The sequence below is a fragment of the Scyliorhinus torazame genome, chromosome 10 (assembly GCF_047496885.1).
Source record: "Scyliorhinus torazame isolate Kashiwa2021f chromosome 10, sScyTor2.1, whole genome shotgun sequence".
In the NCBI taxonomy this organism is placed as follows: Eukaryota; Metazoa; Chordata; class Chondrichthyes; order Carcharhiniformes; family Scyliorhinidae; genus Scyliorhinus; species Scyliorhinus torazame.
In genome coordinates, this window is record NC_092716.1 from 2068450 (window position 1) to 2090917 (window position 22468).

Genomic DNA, 22468 nt, shown 5'->3' on the forward strand with positions numbered 1-22468 from the left:
CCCATCCCCCCGCACTGTACAGTGACCCCCCTCCACTGTACAGTGACCCCCTCACCCCGCACTGCACAATGACCCCCCTCCCCCTGCACTGTGTAGAGACCCTCATCCCCCTGCACGGTACAGTGACCCCCCTCCCCCTGCACTGTACAGTGACCCGCCTCCCCCTGCACTGTACAGTGATCCCCCTCCCCCTGCACTGTACAGTAACCCCCCTCCCCCTGCACTGTGTAGTGACCCCCATTCCCCCTGCACTGTACAGTGACCCCCTCCCCCTGCACTGTGTAGTGACCCCCACCCCCCAGCACTGTAAAGTGACCCCCCCGCACTGTACAGTGACCCCCCACCCCCTGCACTGTACAGTGACCCCCATCCCCCCCGCACTGTACAATGACCCCCATTCCCCCTGCACTGTACAGTGACTCCCATCCCCACATTGTACAGTGACCCCACCCCCCCGCACTGTACAGTGACCCCCATCCCCCCGCACTGTACAGTGACCCCATCCCGCCCGCACTGTACAGTGACCCCCATCCCCCCTCCCCTGCACTGTAGTGACCCCATCCCCCCCGCACTGTACAGTGACCCCATCCCACCCCCCCCGCACTGTACAGTGACCCCTCCTCCCCGCACTGTACAGTGACCCCATCCCCCCTGCACTGTACAGTGACCCCCACACTGTACAGTGACCCCCCTGCACTGTACAGTGACCCGCCTCCCCCTGCACTGTACGGTGACCCCCGTCCCCCCTGCACTGTACAGTGAACCCCATCCCCCCGCACTGTACAGTGACCCCCTCCCCTGCACTGTACAGTGACCCCTCCTCCCCCTGCACTGTACAGTGACACCCACACCCCCCGCACTGTACAGTGACCCCCATCCCCCCCGAACTGTACAGTGACCCCCACTCCCCCTGCACTGTACAGTGACCCCCTCCCCCTGCACTGTACAGTGACCCCCACTCCCCCCGCACTGTAGTGACCCCCTCCCGCACTGTACAGTGACCCCCTCCCCCTGCACTGTACAGTGACCCCCATCCCCCTGCGCTGTACAGTGACCCCCCTCCACTGTACAGTGACCCCCCATTCCCCCTGCACTGTAGTGACCCCTCATCCCCCCTGCACTGTACATTGACCCCCATCCCCCCTGCACTGTACAGTGACCCCCCTCCCCCTGCACTGTACAGTGACCCCCTCCCCCTGCACTGTAGTGACCCACCTCCCCCCTGCACTGTACAGTGACCCCCCCTCACCCCGCACTGCACAATGACCCCCCTCCCCCTGCACTGTGTAATGACACCCATCCCCCTGCACTGTACAGTGACCCCCCCTCCCCCTGTACTGTACAGTGACCCCCCTCCCCCTGCACTGTAGTGACCCACCTACCCCCGGCACTGTACAGTGATCCCCCTCCCACTGCACTGTACAGTGACCCCCATCCCCCCGCACTGTACAGTGACCCCCTCCCATGCACTGTGCAGTGACCCCCATCCCCTGCACTGTACAGTGACCCCCCTCCCCCTTCACTCTACAGTGACCCCCCCTCCCCTGCACTGTACAGTGACCCCCCTCCCCTGAACTGTACAGTGTCCCCCATCGCCCTGCACTGTACAGTGACTCCCCCTCCCCCTGCACTGTACAGTGACCCCACTCCCCCTTCACTGTACAGTGACCCCCTCCCCCTGCACTGTACAGTGACCCCCTCCCCCTGCACTGTACAGTGACCCCCTCCCCCTGCACTGTACAGTGACCCCCATCCCCCTGCACTGTACAGTGACCCCCTCCCCCCTGCACTGTACAGTGACCCCTCTCCCCCCGCACTGTACAGTGACCCCCTCCCCCTGCACGGTACAGTGACCCCCCTCCCCCCTGCATTGTACAGTGACCCCCTTCCCCTGCACTGTACAGTGACCCCTCTCCCCCCGCACTGTACAGTGACCCCCTCCCCCTGCACGGTACAGTGACCCCCCTCCCCCTGCACTGTACAGTGAACCCTCCACCTGCACTGTACAGTGACCCCATCCCCCCTGCACTGTACAGTGACCCCCTCCCCCTGTACTGTACAGTGACCCCCTCCCCCTGCACTGTACAGTGACCCCATCCCCCTCCACTGTACAGTGACCCCCCTCCCCCCTGCACTGTACAGTGACCCCCCTCCCCCTGCACTGTGTAGTGACCCCCCTCCCCCCTGCACTGTGTAGTGACCCCCCTCCCCCTGCACTGTGTAGTGACCCCCCTCCCCCCTGCACTGTACAGTGACCCCCCTCCCCCTGCACTGTACAGTGACCCCCATCCCCCCTGCACCATACAGTGACCCCACTCCCCCTGCACTGTACAGTGACCCCTCTCCCCCCGCACTGTACAGTGACCCCCTCCCCCTGCACGGTACAATGACCCCCCTCCCCCTGCACTGTACAGTGAACCCTCCACCTGCACTGTACAGTGACCCCATCCCCCCTGCACTGTACAGTGACCCCCTCCCCCTGTACTGTACAGTGACCCCCTCCCCCTGCACTGTACAGTGACCCCATCCCCCTCCACTGTACAGTGACCCCCCTCCCCCCTGCACTGTACAGTGACCCCCCTCCCCCTGCACTGTGTAGTGACCCCCCTCCCCCCTGCACTGTGTAGTGACCCCCCTCCCCCCTGCACTGTGTAGTGACCCCCCTCCCCCCTGCACTGTACAGTGACCCCCCTCCCCCTGCACTGTACAGTGACCCCCATCCCCCCTGCACCATACAGTGACCCCACTCCCCCTGCACTGTACAGTGACTCCCATCCCCCCGCACTGTACAATGACCCCCATTCCCCCTGCACTGTGTAGTGACCCCCATCCCCACTCCCCACACTGTACAGTGACCCCATCCCTCCCGCACTGTACAGTGACCCCATCCCCCCTGCACTGTACAGTGACCCCCTCCCCCTGTACTGTACAGTGACCCCCTCCCCCTGCACTGTACAGTGACCCCATCCCCCTCCACTGTACAGTGACCCCCCTCCCCCTGCACTGTACAGTGACCCCCCTCCCCCTGCACTGTGTAGTGACCCCCCTCCCCCCTGCACTGTGTAGTGACCCCCCTCCCCCCTGCACTGTGTAGTGACCCCCCTCCCCCCTGCACTGTACAGTGACCCCCCTCCCCCTGCACTGTACAGTGACCCCATCCCCCCTGCACTGTACAGTGACCCCACTCCCCCTGCACTGTACAGTGACCCCCTCGCCCCTGCACTGTGTAGTGACCCCCATCCCCCTGCACTGTACAGTGACCCCATCCCCCCTGCACTGTACAGTGACCCCATCCCCCCTGCACTGTACAGTGACCCCATCCCCCCTGCACTGTGTAGTGACCCCTATCCCCCTGCACTGTACAGTGACCCCCCCTGCACTGTACAGTGACCCCATCCCCCCTGCACTGTACAGTGACCCCCATCCCCCCTGCACTGTACAGTGACCCCATCCCCCCTGCACTGTACAGTGACCCCCTCCCCCTGCACTGTGTAGTGACCCCCTCCCCCTGCACTGTGTAGTGACCCCCTCCCCCTGCACTGTACAGTGACCCCCATCCCCCCTGCACTGTACAGTGACCCCACTCCCCCTGCACTGTACAGTGACCCCCCTCCCCCAGCACTGTACAGTGACCCCATCCCCCCTGCACTGTACAGTGACCCCACTCCCCCTTCACTGTACAGTGACCCCACTCCCCCTGCACTGTACAGTGACCCCCCTCCCCCTGCACTGTGTAGTGACCCCCCTCCCCCTGCACTGTACAGTGACCCCCTCCCCCCTGCACTGTGTAGTGACCCCCCTCCCCCTGCACTGTACAGTGACCCCCCTCCCCCTGCAATGTACAGTGACCCCCCTCCCCCTGCACTGTACAGTGACCCCCAGCCCCCCGCACTGTACAGTGACCCCCCCCATCCCCACCCCCATTCCCCAACCTCACCCCCCCACCCCCCAATCCCATCCCCCCTTCCCCCAATCCCACCCCCATCCTCCCACTCCACATCCCCCATCTCCCCCCCATATCCCCATCCCCCCTGCACAGTACAGTGACCCCACCATCCCCCCCTGCACGGTACAGTGACCCCCATCCCCCCTGCACGGTACAGTGACCCCCCCTTCCCCCTCTGCACGGTCCCCCATGTCCCCCCCACCACCCCATCCCACCCTCCATTCTCCCCCACACCCACCCCCCACCCATCCCCACACCCCCCCATCTCCCCCCCACCCATCTCCCCCTGCACGGTACAGTGACCCCCCCAACCCAACCCCCCCATCCTCCCCCCACCTCAATCCCCCCCCCAGCCCCATGCCATCCCCCCGACCCCACCCCCCAGTCCCCATCTCTCCTCCCCCCGACCCCCCCCACAACAACCCCACCCCACTCCAAACTCCCCCCCATCCCAATCCCCAACCCCCCTGCATGGTACAGAGACCCACCCACCCCCCCCACCCCCACAATCCCCCCATCCCCTCCCAACCCCATCCCCATACCCCCCTCCATCCCCATACCCCCCCTCCATCGCCATCCTCCCCATCCCATCCCAACCCAATCCCCATCATCCCCCCCATCCCATCTCCCCCCCAAACCAACCCCCCCACCCCCCCAACCAACCCCATCCAATCCCCCCATCCCCCCCCACCCCCATCCCCCCCCCATACCCAACCCCCCCAATCCCCATCATCCCCCCCACCCCACCTATCCCCACATCCCATCCACCCCCCATCCCCATATCCCCTACATACCCCCCCAATCCCCATCCCCCTCATATCTATCCCCAATCCCCATCCCCCTATCCCCCCCATCCTCACCCCCCATATCCCCCCATCCTCACCCCCATATCCCCCCACCCTATATCCCCCCCATCCCCATATCCCCTCCCATCCATCCCCAATCCCCCCATCCCATCCATCCCCACACCCCCATCTCCCCCCCAAACCAACCCCATCCCCCCCAACCAACCCCACCCCCCATCCATCCCCCATCTCCATTCCCCCTATCCCTCCCCATTCATCTCCCCAACCCCATCCCATCCCCCCACCCCCTATCCCCAGCCCACCCCCACCCCCTATCCCCCCATATCCCCCCATATCCATCCTCAATACCCATCCCCCCATCCCATATCCCTCCACCCCATATCCCTCCCCATCCCCACATCCATCCCCATATCCCCCCATCCCCATCTCCCCCCAAACCAACCCCATCCCCCCCAACCAACCCCATCCAATCCCCACCCCCCCATTCATCCCCATTCCCCCCCATCCCCATCCCCCCAACCCCATCCCATCCCCCCCAACCTACCCCACCCAAACCCACCCCCCATCCCATCCCCTCCCCCCCAACCTACCCCACCCAATCCCACCCCCCCATCCCATCCCCTCCCCCCATATCCCACCCATCCCCATATCCCCCCCATCTCCCATAACCCCCCCATCCATCCCCCATATCCCCCCATCCTCCATATCCCCTCCCATCCCCCGTATCCCCCATATCCCCCCCATCCTCCATAAATCCCCCCATCCTCCCTCCATCCCCCAAATTCCCCCTCCATCCCCCATATTCCCCCTCCATCCCCCATATCCCCCCTCCATCCCCCATATCCCCCCCATCCCCCATCTAAGCCATTCATTATCTTGTAAGTTTCTATTAGATCTCCACTCAACCTCCTAAACTCCAATGATATAATCCCAGGATCCTCAGACGTTCATCGTTAGTTAGGCCTACCATTCCTGGGATCATCCGTGTGAATCTCCGCTGGACCCTCTCCAGTGCCAGTATGTCCTTCCTGAGGTGTGGGGCCCAAAATTGCTCACAGTATTCTAAATGGGGCCTAACTAATGCTTTATAAAGCTTCAGAAGTACATCCCTGCTTTTATATTCCAAGCCTCTTGAGATGAATGACAACATTGCATTTGCTTTCTTAATTACGGACTCAACCTGCAAGTTTACCTTTAGAGAATCCTGGACTAGGACTCCCAAGTCCCTTTGCACTTCAGCATTATGAATTTTGTCACCGTTTAGAAAATAGTCGATGCCTCTATTCTTTTTTCCAAAGTGCAAGACCTCGCACTTGCCCACGTTGAATTTCATCAGCCATTTCTTGGACCACTCTCCTAAACTGTCTAAATCTTTCTGCAGCCTCCCCACCTCCTCCATACTACCTGCCCCTCCACCTATCTTTGTATCATCGGCAAACTTAGCCAGAATGCCCCCAGTCCCGTCATCTAGATCGTTAATATATAAAGAGCACAGCTGTGGCTCCAACACTGAACTCTGCGGGACACCACTCGTCACCGGTTGCCATTCCGAAAAAGAACCTTTTATCCCAACTCTCTGCCTTCTGCCTGACAGCCAATCGTCAATCCATGTTAGTACCTCGCCTCGAATACCATGGGCCCTTATTTTACTCAGCAGTCTCCCGTGAGGCACCTTATCAAAGGCCTTTTGGAAGTCAAGATAGATAACATCCATTGGCTCTCCTTGGTCTAACCTATTTGTTATCTCTTCAAAGAACTCTAACAGGTTTGTCAGGCACGACCTCCCCTTACTAAATCCATGCTGACTTGTCCTAATCTGACCCTGCACTTCCAAGAATTTAGAAATCTCATCCTTAACAATGGATTCTAGAATCTTGCCAACAACCGAGGTTAGGCTAATTGGCCTATAATTTTCCATCTTTTTCCTTGTTCCCTTCTTGAACAGGGGGGTTACAACAGCGATTTTCCAATCCTCTGGGACTTTCCCGGACTCCAGTGACTTTTGAAAGATCATAACTAACGCCTCCACTATTTCTTCAGCTATCTCCTTTAGAACTCTAGGATGTAGCGCATCTGGGCCCGGAGATTTATCAATTTTTAGACCTCTTAGTTTCTCTAGCACTTTCTCCTTTGTGATGGCTACCATATTCAACTCTGCCCCCTGACTCTCCGGAATTGTTGGGATATTACTTATGTCTTCTACTGTGAAGACTGACGCAAAGTACTTTTTTAGTTCCTCAGCTATTTCCTTGTCTCCCATCACAAAATTACCAGCGTCATTTTGGAGCGGCCCAATGTCAACTTTTGCCTCCCGTTTGTTTTTAATGTATTTAAAGAAACTTTTACTATCATTCCTAATGTTACTGGCTAGCCTACCTTCAAATTTGATCCTCTCTTTCCTTATTTCTCTCTTTGTTATTCTCTGTTTGTTTTTGTAGTCTTCCCAATCTTCTGACTTTGCACTACTCTGCCACATTATAGGCTTTCTCTTTTGCTTTGATGCATTCCCCCCCATCCATCCCCCATATCCCCCCCCATCCATCCCCCATATGCCCCCCCATCCATCCCCCATATCCCCCCCATCCATCCCCCATATCCCCCCATCCATCCATCCCCCCCATCCATCCCCCATAACCCCCCATCCATCCCCCATATCCCCCCCATCCATCCCCCATATCCCCCCCATCCATCCATCCCCCCCATCCATCCCCCATAACCCCCCATCCATCCGCCATATCCCCCCCATCCATCCCCCATATCCCCCATCCATCCCCCATATCCCCCCCATCCATCCCCCATATCCCCCCCATCCATCCCCCCCCATCCATCCCCCATATCCCCCCCATCCATCCCCCCCCATCCATCCCCCATATCCCCCCCATCCATCCCCCATATCCCCCCCCATCCATCCCCCAAATCCATCCCCCATATCCCCCCCCCATCCATCCCCCATATCCCCCCCCATCCATCCCCCATATCCCCCCCCATCCATCCCCCATATCCCCCCCCATCCATCCCCCATATCCACCCCCCCCATCCATCCCCCATATCCCCCCCCCATCCATCCCCCATATCCCCCCCCCATCCATCCCCCATATCCCCCCCCATCCATCCCCCATATCCCCCCCCCATCCATCCCCCATATCCCCCCCATCCATCCCCCATATCCCCCCCATCCCCCATATCCCCCCCCATCCATCCCCCATTCCATCCCCCATATTCCCCCCCCATCCATCCCCCATATCCCCCCAATCTCCCCCCCCCACATCCATCCCCCCCCCATCCCCCAATCCCCCCCCATCATCCATCCCCCCATCATCCCCCCCCCAATAATCATCCATCCCCCATAGCACGGTACAGTGCCTCACCGGTTGAGGCCCCGCCCCTTTCTACCAGACTGTGTGGAGTTCCTGGTCAGCTGAGGAAAGGTGTCCAATGGGATGTGAGTAATGGCGGCGGGTTTCCGGTGCGGGTTGTGACTGTCTCCCGGTGACAGAGCGGCGGCGCGGAGCTGCCAGCGGCGGTGACCCGGACCGGAGAGCGGGGCCCGGCCGCCATCCCGCCCGGTGAGTGGGGGAGGGGCGGGGCGCCGCGGTCAGCTGACTCTCCCCGGCCAATGGGCGGCCGCTAATGGCGGCGCTGCCCGGCTCGCGCTCGCTCGCTGCAGCCTCGGGCCCGGCCTCGCGCTCCCGCCGTTACCCTGGTTACCCGGCCCGGCCCGGAGCCTGAGCCCGCCGCAGGTGAGTTAGGGAGAGGGGGGAGGCAGGCTCCGCGCCGCCGCCAAACCCGGGCCTCGGCCGCACTGGCTCAGCTCCTCATGGGCGGGAGAGGAGGAGCCTGGGCCCGCGGGGGCCATCAGCACGGCCGGGGCCTGAGGCAGCCCGGGCTCGAGTGGCCGCACTGTGCCGGCCCTGGCGCCTCCCCTATCCCAGCTGGGCCTCGTCTACACACCGGCTGCAGAGCGCTCTGTGCCCCTGACCCACCCGGGCTGCCCCCTCCCTGCCCCGCCAGCAGTCGCTGGGGCTCGGCCTGTCCAGGATGCCGAGGGCCCCCCTCACATTTGGAGTGAAGGCCCCGGGGCCTGTGCTGTGCACTTGGTGCCGATTGAAGTTGTGCAGCAGGGCCACTGGAAGCTTTGTCCACACTGGGGGAGGCACAGGCAGGTAGTGGGCTCCAGGAAAGTTAACTTCTTTTGGACTTTTGGTAGGTGCAGGAAATGGGGGCAACTCCAGCCCAAAAGATATTGCAATGCTTTAACAGGCTTATCCTTTTCAACATTTTTGTTAGAATCAGAAAGGCAAAATAGGGCGAACTTCTAACAAATTTGAGAAAGGAATGTGCTAACCAGCATGGTATTTTAGTTCTATTATACAAAGGCAGTGCTGTAAAGGAGTTCCTTAATTGTCACTCATTGTCCAGAATCCCCATCATCAATGTAAACACTTTACAGTCTGGCGCAATGGCTCCGTCCCACATTGGCAGTGTTTTAGATCGGTACAGGAGCAGAAATAGGTCATTCGACCCATCAAGTCTGCTCTGCCATTCAAGAGCTCATGACTGACCTGATATAATCCTCAACTCCACTTTGCCACCTTATCCACATAACCCTTGATTCCCTTACTGATTAAAAATCTGTCTCTCTCAGCCTTGAACATACTTAACGACCCAGCCTCTACAGCTCTCTGCGATAAAGAAATCCACAGATTCACTACCCTCTGAGAGAAGAAATTCCTCCATGTTTAAATGAACAATCCAGCTCATATAATCGTGTAAGTGACTATGTTGATCTCTGGAGTCTTTTGGCAATGATAACATGCGATTGTCAAATTTCAAGTATATCAGCTGGCGTTAGGTATTTTGGATTATTTTATACAGCAAGTAGCTGCAAGATTAATTGTTGAGCTGCTTTGTGTTTCTCCAGGTTGGGCTGAAGCTATAATTTCAGTTAGCTGCCAGATTATGGGTTGATTAATGGTCAAATCTGTTTTGTATTGTGATCTGGTTGTATTTGACTGACTTCACAAATGGAACTCAGGCCCACTGGTCTTTCTTAAATTTGCCCACTGGGTAAATATGTAGGTATGATATTGCATGTGCAAGCGAGATTTAATTTCCAATCTCTGTTTATCCAGATCAAAGTCTTACAACACCAGGTTAAAGTCCAACAGGTTTGTTTCGATGTCACTAGCTTTCGGAGCGCTGCTCCTTCCTCAGGTGAATGAAGAGGTCTGTTCCAGAAACACATATATAGACAAATTCAAAGATGCCAAACAATGCTTGGAATGCATTGTTTGGCATCTTTGAATGTGTCTATATATGTGTTTCTGGAACATACCTCTTCATTCACCTGAGGAAGGAGCAGCGCTCCGAAAGCTAGTGACATCGAAACAAACCTGTTGGACTTTAACCTGGTGTTGTAAGACTTCGTACTGTGCTCACCCCAGTCCAACGCCGGCATCTCCACATCATATCCAGATCAAGTTTGAGGCATTTCAGTTGGCTGTTAAAGCCCATCAGCAGATGGGCAACGGAGTTAGTACTCTTGTGCTGCCAGTAACTCCTGCTAGACTTTGACTATGGGGAGAATTTGGCTCAATTGTAATGCCATGCATTCATACACCTGCCAGTGTCCACAATCTGAGGCACGCATGAAGAATGCGGAATGTGGCACGGTAGCAGAGGGGGCAGAGAGCCCATGCAACAATTAACACCCTGAAGAGAGGGAGAGAAGGAAATCAAGGCAGGTCGGGGAACAAAAAGAGTTATGTCAAACAACTTGCACCCATGATATAGACCTGAATGGATGGTCCTACACAGACATGAATCTATTGCATCTTGTAGTCAGCTCTGTATTCATGACTTATTGTTTGTTCTGACTACAAAACTTATCACAAATTCCAGAACTGAGTTTGTAACCTTCCACAAGAGATTTGTTTTTGAAGTAGTCATTCCTCTACTTGATTGCCATTCCACTGCTTGGCCACAGTGCTTAAGTTTTTCATCTGTAGGACTCTCCTGCTATTCTTGACACACCTCAGGAGTCCGGTGTCCTGATTTCTGCAAGATAGTCTCTGTTATTCCTGAAAATGTTTTTTGAGTTGGGACAGGAACATGAGGCACTTAGGACAATGGATACAGGTGAATAAATGTCTGATCATCTTGTTGGAACCTATGTGATCAGATGTTTGCACTTTTTAAACTTTTATCTTTGATCTTTAATGAACCTCTCTTCTCTTCCTGCCCTCTCACTAAGATATGTTTGTGTTCCGAAATGAACTCAGGTCAACATGATATTGGGAGTAATGTGGCCTGCTGTAGGCGCTGAACCCAGCTGAAACATTTGAACTTTCCTTCTAAATTTACCTTAAAAATCCTCAAATTTGGATGGTGCATATATGGTACTGTATATTTTTCCATCATACACTATTGTATTCTTCAGTTCTGCGCAGTTGTTCTAGTGGAAGTAACTTGGACACTTATTAGGGGACATAACTGTTCTCTATTGAGTCTTGCCATCCAGATCGATAACTAAAGGACCAAAACGAAGGACATATAAAAGGCAATGACTGGAATTCAGTTGGAATTTGCATAGTTGAAATTTTATTCTCAGAAGTTCCACAGATGAGGTTTAGTTTAGGGAATTCTGCCTTTAGATTGGACAATTGCAAATGTCACTCCATTTATTTAAGAAAAGACAGATAGAAATAACAGACCTGTCAATGTAACATAGTTAAAAGAAGATTCCTGGAATCCATCATCAGGGGTAGAGTGACTGAACACTTTGGCAAGTATGAGCTGATCAAAGAGAACATGAATTTGTCAAGGGAATCAATGTCTGGTGAACCTTGTTGATTTTCTTGAGATAGTCACTTGTATAGGGAGTGTCTATGGATGTTGTTCAGATATAAACTTCAAGGTGGTATTTGATTAGATTCCCATACAAGAAATGATTAGGCTGGAGTATTGTGTATAGTTTAGATGTCCGTACTGAAGGGAAGATAGAAGTGGCGCGACGAAGGTTCACTGGATTGATTTCTGGGATTAGAGGGTTGAATGGGTGATTGAATCGAGAGTGTGTATCCAGCCTTAAAGCTGATGGATGATAGAGCATGTTAGGACACAGTTACGTTTTGGAAATGGAAGCAGAAAGTTAAGGAGAGACCGAGATTTAGTGAGTGACCAAATCAGTGGTAAATGGAACTCAGTGCAGGAAAGCATGTGGTCAACTGCTTTTTATCCAAGAAAGTTAAATCAGAATGTTTTCTTAATGGTACAAGGTGAGGAATGTGGGGGAGGAAAGAGATTTAGGTGCCCAAATGCACAAATCATTAAAAGTTTGAGGACAGGTACAAAAAGTATCAGAATGTTGACCTTAATCTCAAATAGGCTGGAATACAGAGGTCTGGAAGTTATGCTTCATTTGATCTGACTTTATTTGGGCTGCTTGTTCAGTTTTGGGCACCGCACCTCGGGAAAGATAGATTGGCCATGAAGGGCAAGTAGCACATATTCATCAGAATTCTACTGTAAACTGAAATGCTTCCAAATGAGAACAGGTTGCATAAACTTGGCCCATGTTCCCTTGAATCTAAATGGCTGATGAATGATCTAATTGAGGAAACTGCCCACATCCTAACTTCCACCAAGTCCCATTCACCCATCACCCCATGGCTCGCTAACCTATACTGGCCCCCTTTAAGCAATGCCTCAGTTTTAAAATTCTCATCTTTGTTTACTACACCTGCCACTACCTTGCCCTGCTATCTCTGATCTCCTCCAACCCAACATCTATGTTGACGATCTTTCAATTCTGGCATCTTGAGCATCCCACATTTTAATTGCTCCGCCCTTGGTGACTGCTCTAGGCTTAAAGTGAATCCCCTCTCTTTCTTCCTTTAAGATGCTTTCTAAATCCACCTCTTTCAGAAAGCTTTTATTCATTATATCTCCTCGGTTTTATATTTTGTTTGGTAATGCTCCTTAGAACATTTAACTACATTAAAGGTACTGTGTAAATACAAGTTTATAACTAAAGGATTGATAGAGGAGAGAGAGAACAAAATTATTTTCTCTAGTAGGAAATTCAAGTTGCTCAGGTGTAATGGCTGATGAAAGAGCTGTCCAATGAGACGAGGTTGAAGCGAATGGGCCTAGACATTCGAGTGTAAAAGAATGGAAGATAATCTTAGAAAAATATAACATCCGGAGGGACACTTCCCGGGGTCCATATCCTTCTATTCCCATCCTATTCACGTAATTGTCAAGATGCAGCACGGGATAGCACGGTAGCATTGTGGATAGCACAATTGCTTCACAGCTCCAGGGTCCCAGGTTCGATTCCGGCTTGGGTCACTGGCTGTGCGGAGTCTGCACATCCTCCCCGTGTGTGCGTGGGTTTCCTCCGGTTTCCTCCCACAGTCCAAAGATGTGCAAGTTAGGTGGATTGGCCATGAAAAATTGCCCTTGGTGTCCAAAATTGCCCTTAGTGTTGGGTGGGGTTACTGGGGATAGGGTGGAGGTGTTGACCTTGTGTGGGGTGCTCTTTCCAAGAGCCGGTGCAGACTCGATGGGCCAAATGGCCACCTTCTGCATTGTAAATTCTATGTAAATGCTCTTCAAACATCACGATCGTCCCTGCTTCCACCACCTCCTCCAGCAGCGAATTCCAGGCACCCACTACCCTCTGTGTAAAACAACAACTTGCCTCGTGCATCTTCTCCAAACTTTGCCCCTCGCACCTTGAACCTATGGCCCCCAGTAATTGACCCCTCTACCCTGGGAAAAAGTCTCTGACTATCCACTCTGACTGCCCCTCATAATTTTGTAGACGACTATCGGGTCGCCCCTCAACCTCCGTCATTCCAGTGAGAACAAACTGAGTTTATTCAACCTCTCATCATAGCTAATGCCCTCCATAACCGGCAACACCTGGTAAATCTCTTCTGCACCCTCTCTAAAGTCTCCACATCCTTCTGGTAGTGTGGCGACCAGAATTGAACACTGTACTCCAGTGTGGCCTCACTAAGGTTCTATACAGCTGCAACATGACTTGCCAATTTTTATACTCAATGCCCTGGCCAATGAAGGCAAGCATGCCGTATGCCTTCTTCACTACCTTCTCCACCTGTGTTGCCCCTTTCAGTGACCTGTGGACCTGTACTCCTAGATCTCTCTGACTGTCAATACACTTGAAGGTTCTACCATTCACTGTATATTTCCTACCTGTATTAGACCTTCCAAAATGCATTAACTCACATTTGTCCGGATTAAATTCCATCTGCCATCTCTCCGCCCAAGTCGCCAAAGAATCTAAATCCTGCTGTATCCTCAGACAGTCCTCATCGCTATCCGCAATTCCACCAACCTTTTGTGTCGTCCGCAAACATGCTAATCAGACCAGTTACATTTTCCTCCAAATCAGTTATATATACTACGAACAGCAAAGGTCCCAGCACTGATTCTGCGGAACACCACTAGTCACAGCTCTCCGATCAGAAAAGCACCCTTCCATTTCTACTCTCTGCCTTCTATGACCTAGCCAATTCTGTATCCAGATGGTGAGTGGTTGTATCCCTGACAAAGTCTAGGACTAGGGAGCGGGGTCAATCATTTAAGACGCAAGGTGAGGAGAAATTCCTTCAATCAAGGGTGGAAATCTTTAGATGCCCGGCAATTGAGTACAGTTGATGTTTAAAACATTTATAAAAAAAAAAAAAATACATTTCAATTAAGGCACAATTTAGCATTGCCAATTAAGAACATAACATAAGATCTAGGAGCAGGAGTAGGTCATCTGGCCCCTCGAGCCTGCTCCGCCATTCAATGAGATCATGGCTGATCTTTTGTGGACACAGCACCACTTTCCGGCCCGAACACCATAACCTTTAATCCCTTTATTCTTCAAAAAACTATCTATCTTTATCTTAAAAACATTTAATGAAGGAGCCTCCACTGCTTCACTGGGCAAGGAATTCCATAGATTCACAACCCTTTGGGTGAAGAAATTCCTCCTAAGCTCAGTCCTAAATCTACTTCCCCTTATTTTGAGGCTATGCCCCCTAGTTCTGCTTTCACCCACCACTGGAAACAACCTGCCCGCATCTATCCTATCTATTCCCTTCATAATTTTATACGTTTCTATAAGATCCCCCCCTCATCCTTCTAAATTCCAACGAGTACAGTCCCAGTCTACTCAACCTCTCCTCATAATCCAACCCCTTCAGCTCTGGGATTAACCTAGTGAATCTCCTCTGCACACCATCCAGCGCCAGTACGTCCTTTCTCAGGTACGGAGACGAAAACTGAACACAATACTCCAGGTGTGGCCTCACTAACACCGTATACAATTGCAGCATAACCTCCCCAGTCTTAAACTCCATCCCTCTAGCAATGAAGGACAAAATTCAATTTGCCTTCTTAATCGCCTGTTGCACCTGTAAACCAACTTTTTGCGACTCATGCACTAGCACACCCAGGTCTCTCTGCACAGCAGCATGTTTTAATATTTTATCATTTAAATAATAATCCCTTTTGCTGTTATTCCTACCAAAATGGATAACCTCACATTTGTCAACATTGTATTCCATCTGCCTAGCCCATTCACTTAACCTATCCAATTCCCTCTGCAGACTTCCGGTATCCTCTGCACTTTTTGCTTTACCACTCATCTTAGTGTCGTCTGCAAATTTGGAAACATTGCACTTGGTCCCCAACTCCAAATCATCTATGTAAATTGTGAACAATTGTGGGCCCAACACTGATCCCTGAGGGACACCATTAGCCACTGATTGCCAACCAGAGAAACACCCATTAATCCCCACTCTTTGCTTTCTATTAATTAACCAATCCTCTATCCATGCTACTACTTTACCCTTAATGCCATGCATCTTTATCTTGTGCAGCAATCTTTTGTGTGGCACCTTGTCAAAAGCTTTCTGGAAATCCAGATATACCACATCCATTGGCTCCCCGTTATCTACCGCACTGGTAATGTCCTCAAAAAATTCCATTAAATTAGTTAGGCACGACCTGCCCTTTATGAACCCATGCTGCGTCTGCCCAATGGGACAATTTCCATCCAGATGCCTCGCTATTTCTTCCTTGATGATAGATTCCAGCATCTTTCCCACTACTGAAGTTAAGCTAACTGGCCTATAATTACCCGCTTTCTGCCTACCTCCTTTTTTGAACAGTGGTGTCACGTTTGCTAATTTCTAATCCGCCAGGACCACCCCAGAGTCTAGTGCATTTTGGTAAATTATCACTAGTGCATTTGCAATTTCCCTAGTCATCTCTTTTGGCACTCTGGGATGCATTCCATCAGGGCCAGGAGACTTGTCTACCTTTAGTCCCATTAGCTTGCCCATCACTACCTCCTTAATGATAACAATCCTCTCAAGGTCTTCAGCTATCATAGCCTGATTTCCATCAGTCACTGGCATGTTATTTGTATCTTCCACTGTGAAGACCGACACACAAACCTGTTCAGTTCCTCAGCCATTTCCTCATCTCCCATTATTAAATCTCCCTTCTCATCCTCTAAAGGACCAATATTTACCTTAGCCACTCGTTTTTGTTTTATATATTTGTAGAAACTTTTACTGTCTTTTTATATTCTGAGCAAGTTTACTCTCATAATCTATCTTACTCTTCTTTAAAGCTTTTTTAGTAGCTTTCTGTTGCCCCCGAAAGATTTCCCAGTCCTCTAGTCTCCCACTAACCTTTGCCACTTTGTATGCTTTTTCCTTCAATTTGATACTCTCCCTTATTTCCTTAGATATCCACGGTCGATTTTCCTTCTTTCTACCTTCCTTCCTTTTTGTTGGTATAAACCTTTGCTGAGCACTGTGAAAAATCGCTTGGAAGGTTCTCCACTGTTCTCAACTGCTTCACCATAAAGTCTTTGCTCCCAGCCTACCTTAGCTAGCTCTTCTCTCATCCCATTGTAATCTCCTTTGTTTAAGCACAAAACACTAGTGTTTGATTTTACCTTCTCACCCTCCATCTGTATTTTAAATTCCACCATATTATGATCGCTCCTTCCGAGAGGATCCCTAACTATGAGGTCATGAATCAATCCTGTCTCATTACACAGGACCAGATCTAGGACCGCTTGTTCCCTCGTAGGTTCCATTACATACTGTTCTAGGAAACTATCGCGGATACATTCTATAAACTCCTCCTCAAGGCTGCCTTGACCGACCTGGTTAAACCAATCGACATGTCGATTAAAATCCCCCATGATAACTGCTGTACCATTTCTACATGCATCAGTTATTTCGTTGTTTATTGCCTGCCCCACCATAATGTTACTATTTGGTGGCCTATAGACTACTCCTATCAGTGACTTTTTCGCCTTACTATTCCTGATTTCCACCCAAATTGATTCAACCTTATCCTCCATAGCACCGATGTCATCCCTTACTATTGCCCGGATGTAATCCTTAAATAACAGAGATACACCACCTCCTTTACCATCCACTCTGTCCTTCCGAATAGTTTGATACCCTCGAATATTTAACTCCCAGTCATGACCATCCTTTAACCATGTTTCATTCAGTAATGGCCACTAAATCATAGTCATTCACGATGATTTGCGCCATCAACTCATTTACCTTATTCCGAATACTACGAGCATTCAGGTAAAGTACACTTATGTTGGCTTTTATACCTCTGTTTTGATTCTTTTTTTAAAATGTTTTTATTCTCCACTTTCACATTTTCCTTCAAAATGTACACCCCACCAGCAGGCAGCAAACGGTAACAAATACAAAGTCAATACCCTTAACATCAACAACGATCCCATCCTCCCACCACTCCACCCAACTGTCAATATATGCATCAAATAAAACAAACCCACTGTGGGGAAAAAAAACAAAGGCGAAAAAGAGAAAGGAGTCCGGAATTGCCCATGGCCACCATTAACCTAGAGAGTCCGTCTCCTCACCCCCCCCCCCCCCCAACGATGACACTCAATGCCGTAAATGACACCCAAGAGTTGTAAACGCAACCCCCCCCCCAAACTCATCCCCTCCACTTCCTCTTGTAAAACTCCTCCCCCCAACCTCGGTTCCTTCCCCCCCCAACGTTCCACCCCGGCTAGACCCCTCGGACCCTGTTCTGCCAGGCTCCGCTGGCTGTGGCCCCTCCCCCAACCTCACCCCCGTTCACTGGCTGGCTTAAACCGGCCAGCGTGGAAGCTCCCGCCCGGGTCTCTTTCCCCCTTGCCCGGCCCCAGGAAAAACCCCAAAGTCCCCTTTAGCACACAAACACACCCCAAAGAACCCTCATTCCGACTGAAAGTCCCATTTCTTCCCTTGTCCAAATATATACGACGTTCGCTCCTGTAGCCCATACACCAGCATGCAGTGAAACAAAAAAGAAAAAATACAGCCATGAGGCTACATCGGTACATGACCATTTCTCAATTCTGCCACAGTCCTCCTGCCTTCGCAAACTCCTCCGCTGCTTCCGCCGTCCCAAAATAAAAGTCCTTGAACTTGTAGGTCACCCTCAGCTTCGCTGGATATACAATGCCGCACTGCACCCTGCTGACGAACAGTGCCCTTTTCACCTGGTTGAAGGCAGCCCACCTCCTCGCCAGCTCCACCGTAAAGTCCTGGTATACACGTATACCAGCTCCAGTCCACTGCACCACCCGCTTCTGCTTAGCCCAGCACAGGACCTTCTCCTTTACACTGTGCCTACGGAGCACAGAGTCACTACCCTTGGCGTCTCACTCGCCTTTGGTACAGGTCTCCATGACCGATGAGCCCGATCCAGCTCATATCGGGAGGGATCCTCCCCCTCCCCCAATAGTTTTGCCAGCATCGTGGCAAAATACTCAGTTGGCCTCGGTCCTTCCACTCCTTCGGGCAGCCCCACAATCCTCAAATTCTGTCGCCTGGATCTGTTTTCCAGGTCTTCCATTTTGCCTTGCAGATCCTTGTTGATCTCTATCACCTTCCGCATCTCCTTCCTCATCGAGGTAAGTTGACCACTGCTGCAGTAATGTCTCTTCCACTTCCTTCAGCGCCTCCCCTTGCTCCCGCCCCCATCTCCTTCCTCATTGCCTCCATATGGTTTGTAAATGCCTTTCGAATTCCACGGCCACCACCGTAGTTATTTCTTCAGCCGTAAGCAATGCGGCCTCCCCGGCGCTCCAGCCTCCATTTTCTTTACTGACCACGGTGACCTTTCCACTCCCCAACGGACTTTCAGCTGCTTTTTTCACTGCCGTTTTTTTGCTGGTCTTCGACATTTCCCTACTCTGTGCTGTCTCCCGACTTTTACTGCCTTCGCTGGCCCTAGGACCGGGTGTTAACCCCCGACAAAGCCGTTCCCAAACGGGAGCCCTCCAACACGCGGCTACCTCCTGCCCGCCGTCACCGGAAGTCCCCTCCTCTGTTTTGAATCTTAACACCTTGATCAATAACCTCTCCTAAGTTATTTTTCCTTTTTAAAAAAATTTTAGAGTACCCAATTCATTTTTTCCAATTAAGGGGCAATTTAGCGTGGCCAATCCACCTACCCTGCACATCTTTGGGTTGTGGGGGCAAAACCCACGCAAACACGGGGAGAATGTGCAAACTCCACACGGACAGTAACCCAGAGCCGGGATCGAACCTGGGACCTGGGCGCCGTGAGACTGCAGTGTTACCACTGCGCCACCGTGCTGCCCGTTATTTTTCCACTTAACATTTCTCCTAATTTTCCTTGTCATTGAACCCATATCTTCATGTAACAACCTGCCGCGTCGTTTTCCATTTATGTCCTTCCCGTTTTATTCCTTTTAGTATTACTGGGCCGATTCACTGAGCTCCCCTCAGTCACTGTACCTTGTACTGTTGCCCTTTTTGATTTTTGACTATGGCTTCTCTGCCTACACTTTCCCCCTTACTGCCTTTTGTTTCTGCCCTTGTTTTACTACCTTCCGACTTCCTGCATTGTTTCCCATCCCCCTGCCACATTAGTTTAAACACTCCCCAACTGCTCTAGCAACCCCCTTCTCGGACATCAGTTCCAGTCCTGCCCAGGTGTAACCCGCCCAGTTTGTACAGGTCCCACCTCCCCCAGAACTGGTCCCAATGCCCCAGGAATCTGAAACCCTCCCCTGACACCATCCCTTCAGCCACGTATTCATTCCATGTATCCTGTCATTTCTACTCTGACTATCACATGGCACCAGTAGTAATCCTGAGATCACTACCTTCGAGGTCCGATTTCTTAACTTCCTTCCTAGCTCCCTGTATTCTGCTTTTAGGACCTCACCTTTTTTTAACCGATGTCGTTTGTACCGATATGTACCACGGCCACTGGCTGTTCACCCTCCCCCTCCAGAATGTCCTGTACCCGCTCCGAGACATCCTTGACCCAAGCACCAGGGAGGCAACGTACCATCCTGGAGTCTCGTTTGCGGCCACAGAAACGCCTGTCTATTCTCCTTACAATTGAATCCCCTGTAACTATTGCACTGTCACACTTATCCCCCCTCCCCTCTGCAGCAGAACCAACCGTGGTGCCACGAGTTTGGCTGTTGCTGTTTTCCCCTGAGAGGCCATTCCCCTCAACAGTCTCCAAAGCGGTATATCTGTTCTGCAGGGGAATGGCCACAGGAGATTCCTGCACTACCTGCCTCACTCTCTTGCTCTGTCTGGTGGTCACCCATTCCCTTCCTGCCTGCACATTGTTGGGTTGTGGGGATGAGACCCATGCAGATATGGGGAGAATATGCAAACTCCACACGGACAGTGACCTAGGGCTGGGATCGAAACCGGGTCCTCGGCGCCGTGAGGCAGCAGTGTTAACCACTTTGCCACCATGCTGCCCGAAAATATTCATAGTTGAGATAGATTTTTGGATGCTGACAGGAATCGAGCAGTTTTAGGATTGGGCAACAATGTGGAGTTGATGACCGGGTGCTCTGGTTTCTCCCACGCACACAAGGATGTGCAGGTTGGTGGATTGGCCATGCTAAATTGCCCCTTACTGTCCAAAGATGTGTAGGTTAGGTGGGGTTACAGGGATTAGACGGGGGAAGTGTGCCGAGGACCGGTGCAGTCTCAATGGGCTGAATGGCCTCCTGCACTGGAGGGATTCTATGAAATGTCAGCAAGATCTTATTAATTGGTGAGAGTGAAGTACATAGAACATACAGTGCAGAAGGAGGCCATTCGGCCCATCGAGTCTGCACCGACCCACTTAAGCCCATCCCCGTAACCCAATAACCCCTCTTAACCTTTTTTTGGTCACTAAGGGCAATTTATCATGGCCAATCCACCTAACCTGCTCATCTTTGGACTGTGGGAGGAAACCGGAGCACCCGGAGGAAACCCATGGAAACACGGGGAGAATGTGCAGACTTTGCACGGACAGTGACCCAGCAGGGAATCGAACCTGGGACCCTGGCGCTGTGAAGCCACAGTGCTAATCACTTGTGCTACCGTGCTGCCCCTCAAGTATAGAGAGGGAATTCCAGAACTTGAGACCGAGGCAGCTGAAGGCACAGTGACCAGTGGGGAGTAATTAAAATCCTCAAAATGCTGGAGACCATTACTGGAGCAGTTCTTTTTTTAAAAATTCATTCATGGTCTGTGGGCATCGCTGGCTGAGCCAGCATTTATTGTCCATCCCTAATTGCCCTTGAACTAAGTGGTTCGGCCATTTCTGAAGGCAGTTCAGAGTCAGCCACATTGCCGTGGCTCTGGAGTTACATGTAGGCCAGATAGGGTGGAAACGGCAGATTTGCTTTCCTAAAGGACATTAGTGAACCAGATGGGTTTTGACAACAATCGAAAATAGCTTCATGGTCATCATTAGACTTTTAATTCCAGATTTTTATCGAATTCAAATTTCACCATCTGCCCCGGTCCTCCGAGCATTACCCTGGGTCTCTGGATTAACAGTCCAATAACAACTGCAGCACAGTAGCATTGTGGATAGCACAATTGCTTCACAGCTCCAGGGTCCCAGGTTCGATTCCGGCTTGGGTCACTGTCTGTGCGGAGTCTGCACATCCTCCCCATGTGTGCGTGGGTTTCCTCCGGGTGCTCCGGTTTCCTCCCACAGTCCAAAGATGTGCAGGTTAGGTGGATTGGCCATGATAAATTGCCCTTAGTGTCCAGAATTTCCCTTAGTGTTGGGTGGGGTTACTGGGTTACGGGGATAGGGTGGAGGTGTTGACCTTGGGTGGGGTGCTCTTTCCAAGAGCCGGTGCAGACTCGATGGGCCAAATGGACTGCACTGCACTGTAAATTCTATGAAATGATCTATGAAACAATACCACTATGACACCGTCTCCCTGAGATACCAACTCTAGCGAGTTGGGAGGTCACAGAGATGGGGCCAAATATATGCCGAGATTTGAAAACAAGGAGGCATTCCCAACCAAGAGACTGGGTCAGTGCGACTGTGGGAGCTGCTGCCTTGAACCGCTGCAGTCCCTGAGGTACAGGACCACCCACTGTGCTGTTAGGGAGGTAATTCCAGGAATTTGACACAGCAACAGTGTACAAATGGCAATATAGTTCCAAGTCGGGAACTTGGAGGGGAGCCTCTAAGTGGTGGTGTCCCCAGCTATCTGCTGCCCTTGTCCTTCTGTTGGAGAGTATTCCGTCACCCTCCTTATTCATGCCTTGTAGATTGTGGACAGGCTTTGGGGAGTCAGGAGGTGAGTTACTCACTGTATGATTCCTAGCCTTTGACCTGCTTTTGTAGC

General features: G+C 52.0%; 1 protein-coding gene across 8 annotated transcripts in view; it reads left to right on the plus strand.

Moving 5' to 3' along the window:
* Positions 1-8188: 8188 nt before the first annotated feature.
* Positions 8189-22468, plus strand: part of zc3h18 (zinc finger CCCH-type containing 18) — a 319920-nt gene continuing 305640 nt past the window's right edge. For 5 of the 8 annotated variants that reach the window (XM_072517731.1, XM_072517738.1, XM_072517736.1 and 2 more), the window contains exons 1-2: positions 8189-8318; positions 9398-9521. The gene's annotated coding sequence lies outside the window, so the exon portion shown is untranslated. Of the gene's footprint in view, positions 8319-8354; positions 8493-9397; positions 9522-22468 lie in introns of those variants that run through there. The other 3 variants (XM_072517732.1, XM_072517733.1, XM_072517734.1) reach the window with 3 other exon arrangements.